This window comes from Macrotis lagotis, chromosome 8 (assembly GCF_037893015.1).
Source record: "Macrotis lagotis isolate mMagLag1 chromosome 8, bilby.v1.9.chrom.fasta, whole genome shotgun sequence".
Taxonomy (NCBI): domain Eukaryota; kingdom Metazoa; phylum Chordata; class Mammalia; order Peramelemorphia; family Peramelidae; genus Macrotis; species Macrotis lagotis.
Window position 1 is genome coordinate 175,893,372 of NC_133665.1, and position 13,625 is coordinate 175,906,996.

The window sequence follows — 13,625 nt, forward strand, 5'->3', positions numbered from 1 at the left end:
GAGACCCTGGGCAAGTCAACTCATGACCACCTACCCACCTTAGATTCTTGTGAGGAATGAAGGACTTTTTGGGTAGGACCCCGGAGGTCCAAAGAGGAAACTTGTGGCCTTATGGGGAAGATAACTCCCAAAGGAAGCTGGCCAGCCTGAGCAGGAGCCCAGACCAAGCTGGCTGTTGAAGGGAGCAGACGAAGGGCTTTGGGAAGAGTTGGTGGGCACCTCCCAGTTGAGGGGGGGGGGGGGGAATGGGTGCACTGAGGAAGAATTGCCACAATGATGAACTTGGCCAGGGGAGCTAGGAGTTAGTGGAGAGGGAATCTTCCCCACCCCCCAGCTATTGTCTTCCCCTTTAGGCTGTCTTATTTGTTGAGTTTCTGTCCTTAGCCCTGGTACAGAGCTTAACAGCTGCTCATTCATTTGCTCCATCATTTCTTGCCAGGAAGCACCATAGCTGGTCTGGACTTGGTAGAGCTGACCAGCATCCTAGGACAGGAGAGAGGGGTGGTCATACCCTGGGTCCAAAGATAGCCTTCACATGCCTGATGAACTGCCAAATGCAGGGGGTGGCCCCGGGTCCTCTGCTCTCAGCATGTAAATCAGCCCAATTAAAAGAGTAGCATTAATAAAAATGAACACTATCACCCACTTCTGAGTTAGAGAATATTGACATTGTTGGGCATCCAAAAGGCTGGGTGCCAGCTGGTAGAGGGAGCTAGGAAGCAGGAGAATATAGTCACTGAGCCTTCCAAGGGATAGTTCAAGTGGGAACTACAATTCATTTGTCCCTGGGACGATGACATGATTGAATATTTAGCAAACAAATGTCCCTCCACCTAAAAGAAAAATAATCCAAGAAATATGGAACTTTAAAAAAATGCATTGTTAGATCAGCATATTTTAAATTTCTGATTTACAGAATCAGTTTGCTTTTACTAGATAAACAACATGAAACTTCTTTAATGCTCTACTTCTTTAATGCTCTGAAAAATTAGATTAACTTGTTTTAATAGGAGAAGATTAGAACATGGTTTTTTAAGTAGCACATAATGAGCAAAAAGAATGTCATTATCTTTGAATTTCATACTAAAACAATTTATAACTTCAGTGCATTTACCTTTGAATAACAATGAACAAATAAATTTTTAAAATATATTAGATGTTCAGAATTTATTACATTACACTTGTAGTTTTCTTATTGCATCTATCAAAGTAGCATGAACATTAGCAATAAAGAGAAATTTTTTTTAGAAGACAGTTCAGTTTTATAAATTTCATGTTATAATCAGAATTTTACTGGATTATTTTTGTTTCTCTTATTTCTATTCCCCCTCCAGAAAAGGAAATAAGGATAAACTAAAATATTACCCTGTATCAATTTTAGCTAATTTTTTGACTAGGCTCTTCTTTTCCCTTCTTTTCCTATTTGAAGATAGGGCGTACAAGATTCCTCTTGGAATTTACAGATAAGAAAACTGGCACACTTCTTAAATTTCCCCTGAAAGAAAGCTTCCATTGCCCTCATAGATCTTCCCTAATGGATTTCATAATTGTGATCACTCCTTGCAAGTCAAAAGATCATAGCTTTCTTCATGATTTTTTTTTGGGGGGGGGGCATTGCAAGGCCAGGGGTTAAGTGACTTGTTCGAGGTCACATGGCTAAGTTAGTATCTAGTGTCTGAGGTCAGATTTGAACTTGGGTCCTCCTGACTCCTGTGGTCATCTGTGTCAGATGACAACTTGGGACCATTGAAAGTGCTGCTCATTAACCCAGTAATGCACCCCTGTGTTGGAGAGATGGGGTACTCCCCCCCCAAAAGCCTCCTCACTGGCACCTATAGTTCAACCAAGCAGGACTCTACTTAGGCCCACACAAGTGGAAATTCTCAGCAATAAACCCTCCCATGGAAGGGAATGGACAAGTGTATCTATGTGACTATTTGTGTCCATATTAATCTGTATCACTTTACCTATATAAATTATAAACATACATATTTATGTATGTGGATAGTTAAGATGATAGATAGATAGAGACATACATTTGGGTAAAGTTTTTTGAATTGGAAATTTCCTTTTTAATGAACTATGTGTGTCTGTGTGTGTGTGTGTGTGCCCATCTTGCTTATCTAATGCCATGTGATTCTCTTACAAAGAAAGAAAAAATATCTCCTCATTTCTCTTCCCCCTCCCCGTGGAGACCATTGTGGTGAGGCACCATGCCCACTCCACAGGCTGGAGGGAGACGAGCTGCAGGTCTAGGGAGAAGCAAGGTTGGACCCACAGTTCCAAGGAGGGGCAACAAGGCAGATGGCTGCCATGAAGAACAAGAGTGACTTAGTAAGAGAGAAGCAAGCTACCATGGTCTCAACCCAGCAGTTCTGGCACCCACTTATCCTGGCCAGAGAGGGTTTGTTAGCCAACTCTAACCTCCCTTTGTCCTTTTATTTTCTTATTGATGAAAATTTATCTGAAAAGGCAAAAAAGCAAATGTGTATTCACAAATACTGCCGAGTCTGTCTTAGCCCCCATGAGGCTGATTAGAACTCCATATGTAGGGGTGGCTAGGTGGCACAGTGAACAGAGCACCAGCCCTGGAGTCAGGAGTACTTGGGTTCAAATCTGACCTCAGACACTTAATAATTACCTATCTGTGTGGCCTTGGGCAAACCACTTAACCCCATTACCTTGCAAAAACTAAAAAAGAACTCCACATGTAGAGCCCCAGAAGATAGATCCTGGCCTTGGAGTCAGGAAGACCTGAGTTCAAATCCTTCAGATATTTGGTAGCTGTGAAGCCTTGGGGAAGTTCCCTAACTCTGCCTCAGTTTTCTCCTCTGTAAAATGGGGATAATGAAAGCACCTTCCTCACAGAGTTTTTGTGGTGAGGCTCCAGTGAATGGTGGTTATCAAATAACCAGCTTAAATCCTTCTTCCTTTCCTCAATTCTTCTGAATCTATGGTGTCCCTGATCTTGGCATTCCCTCAGGACAGATTGCAGGCCACTCAGTCCTGCCCATCTGATGCAAGTCTCAGGGGCTCCTTCCCCCACCAGTGCAAGGACACTCACCATGCTTGCAGCCTCCCTTGTGTTATCTTTAGACCAGTAGATCCCATAGGCAGTCTCTAAGTTTTCTGTCATTCTCTCACTACATGACCAGCCTATCTTTTTTCAGTTGATCTAGTTCTCTGAAATATCTTTTCCACCATTTCTTTCACATTATTCTTTGTGGTGTTGCAGCTTGGGGTGGAAATAGTCAAAACAAAAGAATCTGTTTCTTTTTTTAAGTTTTTGCAAGCCAGTGGGATTAAGCGACTTGCCCAAGGTCATATAGCTACTTCCTAATTGTCTGAGGATGGATTTGAACTCAGGTCCTCCTGACTCCAGGATCAGTAATCTACCCACTGCACCACCTAACTACCCCTTAGAATTGTCATTACAGATGGCAGTCAGAGGTAACCTCTAGACACCATCATCATCATCATTCTTATTTATATGACACTTTAAAGTTTGCATTTGATTCTCAAATCAACCCTGACAGGTAAGTGCTATTGGATTCTCATTTTACAGATGAACAACTAAGGATGAAAGGAGGTTTCTTACCCAAGGTCATCCAGCTTATAAGAGTCCAGGGCAAGTTTTGAACTCAGGTCTTTCTTCCTCCAAGTTCAACTCTCTTCCCACTGTACCACTTTAGGTAGAGTACTGTGGTTTTGTATATCACATTTTAGAAAGGACTTTGAAAAGCCAGGTATATTAGTGGAGTGGGGCCGTGGGCTCATGCGATGCTGTTAGGAAGGAGCAAGGACTTTGCATTTTCAGCCCCATTTAGCCCCAGGCCTTCAAATCTTTACCAGGAGTCATGGTGGTGGTGAATAACCCTTTATCAGTACCTAATCCAGTCTACCTGGGTAATCTCCAACATCTTAGGTCATGTTGGCCATTTGCCCAGCCATCTTAGGTGCATATTGTAGGAGGAACTGAGACAGAAATCAAATAGCCATTTGAGAAAATTCCATTTTTAGGTGGGAATACAGAGTATTAACATTCAGCAAAGAAATGCCTAATAATCCTAAAGTCTGAATATTTTGTTCCGATGTGCAGGTTGATCATGTCAGGGAATGGTATTCTGAAGGAAAATGTTTATCAATTTGTAGCTAAAGTGGCTCTTTAAAGGAGTGAATGGAACCACGGCCCCCAATTTGAAATGAAGTAGATCAGACTGTTTTCCAAATGTCTGTGTTTCCATCACAGGGGAGAAGCCAGCTGCATAATTGATATGTCTGGTGCACCAGCTCGGGGGTGCCTTGACTCTGGGGTGGAGGGGAGCCCATGATGATGTCCAGGGACATCCCTGGGTCTTGGGGTGAACTCATTCCCTTAATGATCAGGTCCTCACTCGGTCATCAAGCTTATGTCTTTATGATTTTCATGGAGGTTACCTCGCCAGGCATGACTCGGTTCCAGCTGCCCTATTGGATCTTACTCTCTAGAAAAACCACATACTATTGGCTTTTATTCTTAAATATCTGTCATGCTTGGATCTTACATTTTCAGAGGGGGCAGGGTATTCTTAAGAGAAAGATGTCTAGGGGATTCTTTTTCTGTGGTTGCCACTCTCAGATTAATTCCAAAGGACTGTGATGGCAGGGGTTCTGAGGTGAGGGCCTTCCAGAGCCCCAGAACTTGGATGTGCAGTAATAGAGATGGCCTGAGAGCTCCCTGCCCAACTCCACTGCTGATTTAGTTTCAGACCCACATTTGTGTCCGACTCTTCATGACCCTATTGGGGGTTTTTTTGGCAAAGATAAGGAATAGTTGCCATTTTACAGATGAGAAAACTGAGGCTTTGGAAGTCACAATTGTGGATGACTGAGTGAGGCTCTTTCCCAGGAGCCCGAAGTACTGGTCTGGCACATCCTCGGCAAGGATGGACCTCTCCCAAGGACTCACCCCTTTGTTTGCGTGCCCTGGGATCAGTTTATTCTGGCTGTTGCTCAAGCCAGCCCCCCCCCCAAAGTTAGCTTGGTCTCACCCTATAAAGTGTTGCCCACCCTTCTAGAAGGAATGACTGCCTTCAGTGCCTATGCTGAGCCCTGGTGAGGCTGGCAATGGCAGAGGAAGGGTGAGAAGGTGGGTAGTTGTAGTCTAACCATTATCAATATGGGACAGCATGCTGCGAGTGTCCCAAGAGTATCAGCTGGAGGGGGGCTCCTAACAAGTGGGTCTTGCATGGGGACTCCCAGGCCCTGAGGAGCCACTCTTATCCAACAGCATCCAAATAGCCTAGGCTGCAGTTGAGACATCCCAGGAGGAGTCCAAGAGAATAAGTAAGGCAGAGGAAGGGTCCCTGCCAGCCCTGGGAGTTTGTGTGGTAGGTGGCACCTGGACTCGAAGGCTTTCAGATGAGGAGTGGCAAGGACAGGTGATTTCAGAGGTAGGGTGGTGCTGGGACAAATCCTCCAAGTCGGAGAGGGGAAGGAAGCCTGCCCCCCATGAGCCCCTACTGCCCCTCAGGCCATGATTTCTCCTTTCAGTACAAACTGACTGAAAGCCCATTTGGAGAACCCTGAACTTTATGAGGGTGCACAGTGAGGTTTGAGCAAAGCTTATAGGAATTTTCAGAGTCTGCGTGATTTGCCTGTTACAGATTTCACTTAGAAATGCATATTTTTAATTCAGCAAATCAAAGGAGATGATGACACAGAAGCTTTGTTTTTAATTTTCTTTTTGAACAAGATCAAAGAGTAAGAGAAGACCAAAAGTCATGAGAAGATAATGATTTATAAGTGGCAAGAAAAAAAGATAAGAGAGGACAGAAAGGAAAATTCAACTTATTTCCTATGTTTAATCTTTGAAAGTCAAAAATTCCATGGCAGAACTGTTCATAGGCATTCAGAGGAAATGCAGTCCTGACATCTGAAACAGTTGCTCACTATTTCCTGGGTGGTGATCCCTGACCCAATTTTCAAATACGTGGTATTTGACAGCAAATTTTTGTCTGCCATCTTTATTTACCTAGATGTTGATCATCCTGCTTCCTCAGGAAACTTTTGTCTTGATTATCGTAAGTAGGTTGTTTTTTCTCATTATATGTAAAAATAATTTAACAATCTTTTTTTAATTTGAATTTCAAAGTCTTCTTCTGTCCCTTATCTTCCTTGAGAAGATAAGCAATTTGCTATAGATTATTCATGTGCAGGAATGCAAAATATATTTCCATGATAGCCATATGGCAAAAGAAAAAAAGAAGAAATAAAGACAGTTATACACACACACACACACACACCTGAGGGGCGGAGCCAAGATGGCAGTATGAAGGTAGCATTTCCCAGAAACTCCTTTCCCCCCAAAACTCTAAAAGTCATCAAATTATGACTCAAGCCAAACTTTAGAGGGGAAGAACCCACGGAAAGACTGAGTGATATAGTTTCCCAATCTAAGATAGCTTAGAAGCTCCATGGGAAAGGTATGTTTCACCAGGACCAGGGTGGGGGGTGGGGGTGGAAAAAAGCCCCAGCCACAGCTCAGCACAGTCCAGCCCATCCCAGCCCAGGGATCCAGGGAACAGTTTGAAGGGAAGGTGAGAGAACTCTGTTGCACCAGAATGAGTATAGAGTGAGGAGCACTTGCCTCAGAGCAACCCTGCTGTGAGAACCTGCAGCAGGAATCTAGGGAAACCAGCCTGCACCTCCAGAGCACAGCCCACAGACAGTAAGGGGGTCAGGGGAGACTGCAGAAATATCTCTGTTCTCCCTGGGACAGGACTCTGCTGTTTGTACATACTCAGATCCAGGTTGCAGTTTGGCCTTCCATACTAAGATAGCAAGGACCCTCCTCACAGCTCCAGTGATCATCTACATATCAAAGCACAGACAAGAGAACATAAGATCTTGGAGGAACAAAGGTCCCAATGGAGTGTCCCAAAAAATTCTCCAAAGTGGGTGTTCCAGTAATACTCAAAAGCTCAGGAAGCACCCCAAAACCAGGCACAGGCTGGAGAAATGAGTAAACAGAGAAAAAAGAGGAACACCATTGAGAAATTCTTTGTCTATGATCCCAAGAAGGATCAAAATACTCAATCTGAAGATGAGAAAGTACAAGCTCCTGCATCTAAAGACTCCAAGAAAAAACAGAAGTTGGACTCAGGCAATGACAGAACTCAAAAAATATTTTGAAACCCAAGTAAGGGAGATAGAAGAAAAATTGGTAAAAGAAATGAGAGAGATGCAGGAAAAACATGAAAACAAAGTCAGCAGCTTAGTCAAAGAGATCCAAAAAATGCTGAAGAAAATAACATGTTAAAAATCAGCATAGGTCAAATAGATAAAACAGTTCAAAAAGTTATTGAGGAGAAGAATGCTTTAAGCAGAATTGGCCAGATAGAAAAGGAGATAAGAAAACTGAGGAAAACAAATCCTTCAGGTGTAGAATGGAGGTAAAGGAAGCTGCTGACTTTACGAGAAGTCAAGACACAATACTTCATCACCAAAAGAATGAAAAATTAGAAGAAAATGTGAAACATCTCATTGAAAAAAACAGCTAATCTGGAAAACAGGTTCAGGAAAGGTAATTAAAAATTTTTTGGAATACCTGAAAGTCATGATCAGGAAAAGAGCTTTGGCCTTATTTTTAAAGAATTCCTACAGGAAAATTAAATTACCCTGATATCCTAGAAGCAGAGGGCAAAATAGAAATTGAGAGAATCCACTGCCCCCACCACCACCAGAAAAAGATCCACAAAAAAAAAACCTCCCAGGAATATTGTAGCCAAGTTCCAGAACTTCCAAGTCAAAAAGAAAAATATTACAAACAGCCAGGATAGAATTCAAATATCATGGAGCTACAGTCAGGATCGCACAGAACTTAGCAGCAACTATATTAAGGGCTTGTAGGGCTTGGAATATAATATTCCGGAAGGCATAAGAGGTTGGAATGCAACCGAAAATCAACTACCCAGCAAAACTGAGCATCCTCTTCCAGGGGAAAAGATGGACTTTCAGTGAACCAGGGGAATTTCAGATGTTCCTGTTGAAACAGCCAGAGCTGAACTGCATGTATTCCTGAATAGAAAAATTATACTGATAATACTTATATGAAACTTCTTATTTAATAGAGCAGGTAGAAGGAGCTTTTCTAGATGAAGCACATGTGAGAGCTGAATTTGAAGATAGAAGATATTGTAAAAATGGAGTCAATGGCTAAAAGGGAAATGCACTGAGAGTAAGAGAAAGGAAAGGTCGAATAGGCTAAGATATTTCATATAGAAGATATATATATATATATATATACATATATATATATTTACAATGAACTTTTGCAGTGATGTGGAAGGGGGAATGAGGGAACCTTCACTCATCAGAAATGGCTCAGGAAACAACATACACACTCAATAGGATATAGACTTCTAGAGTAAAAAAGGAGAGAAGTGGGAAAGGTAGATGTGGGTGATAGAGGAGAGGGTAGATCATAGGAGAGAATAGTCAGCTATAACACATTTTCTTTTTTACTTCTTGCAAGGGGCTGGGATTGGGTATGCTGTCTGGGACCACGGGGCCAGGTGGTTGCTGGGTCTCAGGGATGGTATGTGGGCTCCCTCTTGGCCCCAGGGCTGGTGTTCAGTCCACTGTGCCACTCAGCTACCCTACAGCACATTTTAAAAGAGTGACAGTGTGAAAGGAGAGAGAAAATACAATATATGGTAGTGGGGAGGAATGGATGGAGGGAATTAGAATCAGCAACAGAAACAGTGGAAAAATATGGAAGTAATTTTTATGATGGACTTAACATAAAGAATGTGATCCACCTGAGATAGAGCTGATGGTATCAACACAGATTGAAACACTTTTTTTTCCTCTTTCCTTTATTTCTCATGAGGGTCTATATTTGGGGGGGGTATTATGTTTACTCTTAAACAAAAATATTTTAGTAATGCATAAAAAATCACTTGTACAAAAATATTCATAGCTCCGTTCATGGTGGCAAAGAATTGGAAATTAAGTAAATGTCCTTCAATTGGGGCATGGCTTAAAATGTGGTATATGTATATGATGGAACACTGTTGGTTCCATTAGAAGCCAGGAGGGATAGGAATTCAGTGAAGCCCGGAAAGATTTGCATGGACTAATGCTGAGTGAGGTGAGCAGAACCAGAGGAACATTGTGCACCCTAGCAGCAACATGGAGTGATGTAAACTTTGATGGACTTGCTCATTCCATTAATACAACAATCAGGCACAATACTTTATTTTTATTTTATTTTTTTTTTTGCAAGGCACATGGAGTTAAGTGGCTTGCCCAAGGCCACACAGCTAGGTAATTATTAGGTGTCTGAGGCCGGATTTGAACTCAGGTACTCCTGACTCCAGGGCCAGTGCTTTATCCACTGTGCCACCTAGCTGCCCCTATTTTTCAGACTTCTATAAAATAATTTTGGTAGTTAGATTGATCTGGCCCTAAAAAAGCAAAGTAATTTAGTTAAATTGTCATTTTTATTTTATTGGTTCAGTTTATCTGGGAACAATTAATACTCCATTTGTTTAGATCTGACTTTATTTGTATGGAGACTGCTTTATGATTATGTTCATACTTTTGACTTAGAAAGTAGACTGCTGAGTATTTTAAATGGATTAGCACTTATTTTAAATGGAATTTCTTTCTATTTCTCCTACTGGTCTTTGTTGGTAATATATTGGAAATGCTGAAGTTTTTTTTTCCACTAGTAAAAATTTTAATCACTTCTCTAGAATTGCATATTTCTCATTGTATAATCTGTAAACAGTGATCGTTTTGTTTCATCGTTGCCTATTCGAATTTCTTCAATTTCTTTTACTTTTTTAATGCTATAGCTACCATTTCCTAGTACAGTATTGAATAATAGTGTTGATAATGGGCATCTTTCCATCAACTCTGATCTTCCTGGGAAAGAGTTTAGCTAGCTTTTCCCCATTGCAAATAATGCTTGCTAATGGTTTAGATAGACACTACTTATTTTAAGGGACTCTCCATTTATTTCTATACTTTGTAGTGTTTTTAGTAAGAATGAGTGTTGTGTTTTGTCTACATCTGTTGAGAGGATCATGGTTTTAGTTGTTTTTGTAATTGATATGTTCAGTTATGTTGACAGTTTTCTTAATATTGAATCAACTCTGCTTTCCTACTTTATAAATCCCACCTGGTAATGGTGGTATGATCTTTGTGATATATTGCTGTAATCTCCTTGGTAGTAGTAGTAAATTATTTTAAAAATTTACATCAGTAGTCATTAGGGAAATTTGTCTGTAGTTTTCTTTATTCATTTTTGTTCTGTCAAAGAAGGATTTTGATAGAATCCTTTGCCTATTTTTCTTTTTCCCCCCATTGCATATAGAAACAATTTTTTAACTTTTTTTCAATTTTTTTTAGCTTCTAATTCTTTCCATCACTCTCTCCCTTCCACCTTTCCTGAGATGTGATTTGAAATAGATTTTATATATGCAGTCATATAGAACATGTTTTTCATATTAGACATGTTTGGAAAGAGAACTGAGGTCCCTACTACCCCTAACCCTACACACACACACTTTCTCTTTCTCTCTCTCTCTGTCTCTGTCTCTGTCTCTCTGAAAAATATTTGCTTTGTACAATGTTCTCCTGGTTCTATTCCCTTTACTTTCCTTCAGTTCATGTAAATCTTTTCTTTTCTGAAAGCATCTTGCTCTTCATTTCTTAGAGCATAAGAGTATCCCTTTACAATCATATACTACAACTTATTCAGTTATTTCTCAATTGATGAACATCCTCTCAATTTTGCAATTCTTTGTCACCTTAAAAAGAGCTGATATAGTTTTGTACATATGGTCCTTCTTCATGCCCCTTCTTTTTTAAAATCTCTGGAATTCAAACCTAGTATTGACATTACTAGATCAAAGGGGATCTCTGGATATCTTTGCCTATTTTTTCAAATATTTTCTATAATATTGTAATTAATTGTTCTTTAAATGTTCGATAAACTTCACCTGGGAATTCATCCTGGGGATTGGTTTTTAGGGACCTCATTGATGGTTTGTTCAATTTCTTTTTTAAAATAGAATTGTTTAAGCATTCTGTTTCCTCTTTTAATCTATAATATTTATATTTTTGTAAATATTCATCCATTTCACTTAGATTATAGATTTATTGACATATAATTAGGCAAAATAGCTCCAAAAAGTTGTTTTAATTTCATCTTCACTCTTTTCTTTTTTGATACTGCTAACTAGGTTTTCTTTCTTTTTTAAATGAAATTAACCAATGGCTAATCTATTTTATTATGGTTTTTTCCTCATAAAACCAGCTTCTAGTTTTAATTTTTAGAATTTGTAATTTGGTATTTAGTTAGAGGGTTTAATTTGCTCTTTCTCTAATTTTTTTAGTTGCATATTTAGTTCATTGATTTCCTCTTTCTCTAATTTATTCATGTAAGCATTTAAAGATATAATATATATTCTGACAGCTGCCTTGAGTGAATCCCATAGGTTTTGGTATGTTGTTTCATTATTGTCATTATCTAGGATGAAATAATTCTTTCTCTAATTTTTTGTTTGATCTACTCATTTTTTAAAATGAGGCTAGTTTCCAATTAATTTTGGGTCTGTATCTCCTGGTCCCGTATTGCTTATGACTGACTTATTGCATTATGATCTGAGAAAGCTGTGTTCACTATTTCTGCCTTTCTGCAGTTGATCATTGGGTTTTTATGCCCTAGTACATGGTCAATTTTTGTGTAAGTGCCATGTACTGTAGGGAAAAAAAAGTATATTCCTTTCTATCCCCATTCAGTTTCCTACATAAGTCTATCATATCTAGGTTTTCTAACAATCTTATTTATCTCCTTAACTTCCTTCTTGTTTATTTTATGGTTAGATTTACCTAAATCTGAGATCAGGAGGTTGAGTTCTCCCATCAGTAGAGTTTTGCTATGTCTTCCTGTAGCTCCTTCAATTTCTCTAAGAATTTAGATGCTATACCATTGCGTGCATACATATTTAGTATTGAAATTGCTTTATTGCCTATGGTACCTTTTAGGAGGATGTAGTTTCCTTCCTTATCTCTTCCTTATTTATTTTTGCAGCTGCTTTGTCTGAGATAAGGATTGCTACTCCTGCTTTTTTCACTTCAGCTGAAGCAAAATATATTTTGCTCCAACCTTTTACCTTTACTCTGTATGTATCTCTCTGCTTCAAATGAGTTTCTTGTAAGCAGCATATTATAGGATTCTGGTTTTTAATCTACTCTGCTATTTGCTTACATTTTAAGGGAGAATTCATCCCATTCACATTCAAAGTTATAATTATTGACTGATTATTGCCCTCCATGCTATGTTCCTTGATCAGAGAACTTGGAATATGGCTGTCATGTTACTTTGAGTTTTCATTTTGGGATTTATTTATTTCAGGAGATGATAAGTAGATTATAGATTTACTCTCTGGTTCTTAGGTATGAGGGCACTATTCCTTGATAATTTATTGAAACAAGATGTTTAGGCTCTCTTTTTTATTATGGCTTTCAGTTGAACCAATAATTATTAAATTATCTCTCTTCAATCTATTTTCCAGGTCAGTTTTTCCTACAAGATATTTCACATTTTCTTCTGTTTTTTTTTAATTCTTTTGAATTCATTTCATTTTATTGCTTCTTTAAGTCTCATGACTCTTGAAGGCTTCTTCTTGCCCAAATTTAATTTTTAAGTAATTATTTTCTTCAGTGAACTTTTGTGCCTCCTTTTACATTAGGACAAGTCTACTTTTTTTAAGGAATTCTTTTCTTCAATGAATTTTTCATACTTCCTTTTCCATGTGGCCAATTCTGCTTTTTAAGGAGTTCTTCTCTTCAGTGTATTCTTGTGCCTCTTTTGCCATTTGGCCAATTTTTTTTTAGGTATTATTTTCTTCAGTATTTTTTGGTGTCTCTTTTACTCTTTTACTGATGTTTTTTTCACAGTTCTTGCATTGCTCTCTTTTCCCAATTTTTCCTCTTCCTCTATTATTTAATTTTTAAAATCCTTTTTGAGCTCTTTCAGGAATTCTTCTGCAGCTTGTGTCTATTTCACTTTTTTTGAAGGCTTTACATGTAACTGTTTTGACTTTATTGTTTCCTTCTGAATTTCTGTCTTGAGCTTCTGACACTATAGTGTCAGGTTATTTGGTCAGGTTATTTTTTTTTTGTAGTTTGCTCATTTTCTGGCCCATTTCTTGATTTTTAACTTTACATTAAATAAAGTTAGCCTCTGCTCCCTGGTGGAGGGGACACCGACCCAAGCTTCAGGTTTTGTGTGCTCCTCTTTTTAGAGCTAGTTCTGCAGGGTTCAGGAGATGTGTTGCCTACACTCTGGTCTGTGAGCTTTCTGATCTATGCACCCTTTTCTGCTCTGAACTATGACCAGGGCCAGGCATCTTCTCCCATGCTTGTGCCCTCTTCCCCCAGGTGGGACCTGGAGCTCTGCCTGGGCAGTGAGTGGGTTCTGAGCCAGGGCCTGCCCCGGGTGCCCTTGAGCACCTTCTGCTACGTTGTCCAACCTCCACTGCCTGCTGCTCCTGGATCTCCAGAGTGTGGCCTACATGGGAACCTCCAGCCTCCAATGAGACAGCCTTTCCCAACAACCTCCTATCTTG

General features: G+C 39.6%; 1 protein-coding gene across 10 annotated transcripts in view; it reads left to right on the forward strand.

The window, feature by feature from the left end:
- The window catches only part of CFAP20DC (CFAP20 domain containing), a 199,650-nt gene that overhangs the window by 112,537 nt on the left and 73,488 nt on the right, over positions 1-13,625 (forward strand). The window lies entirely within an intron of this gene.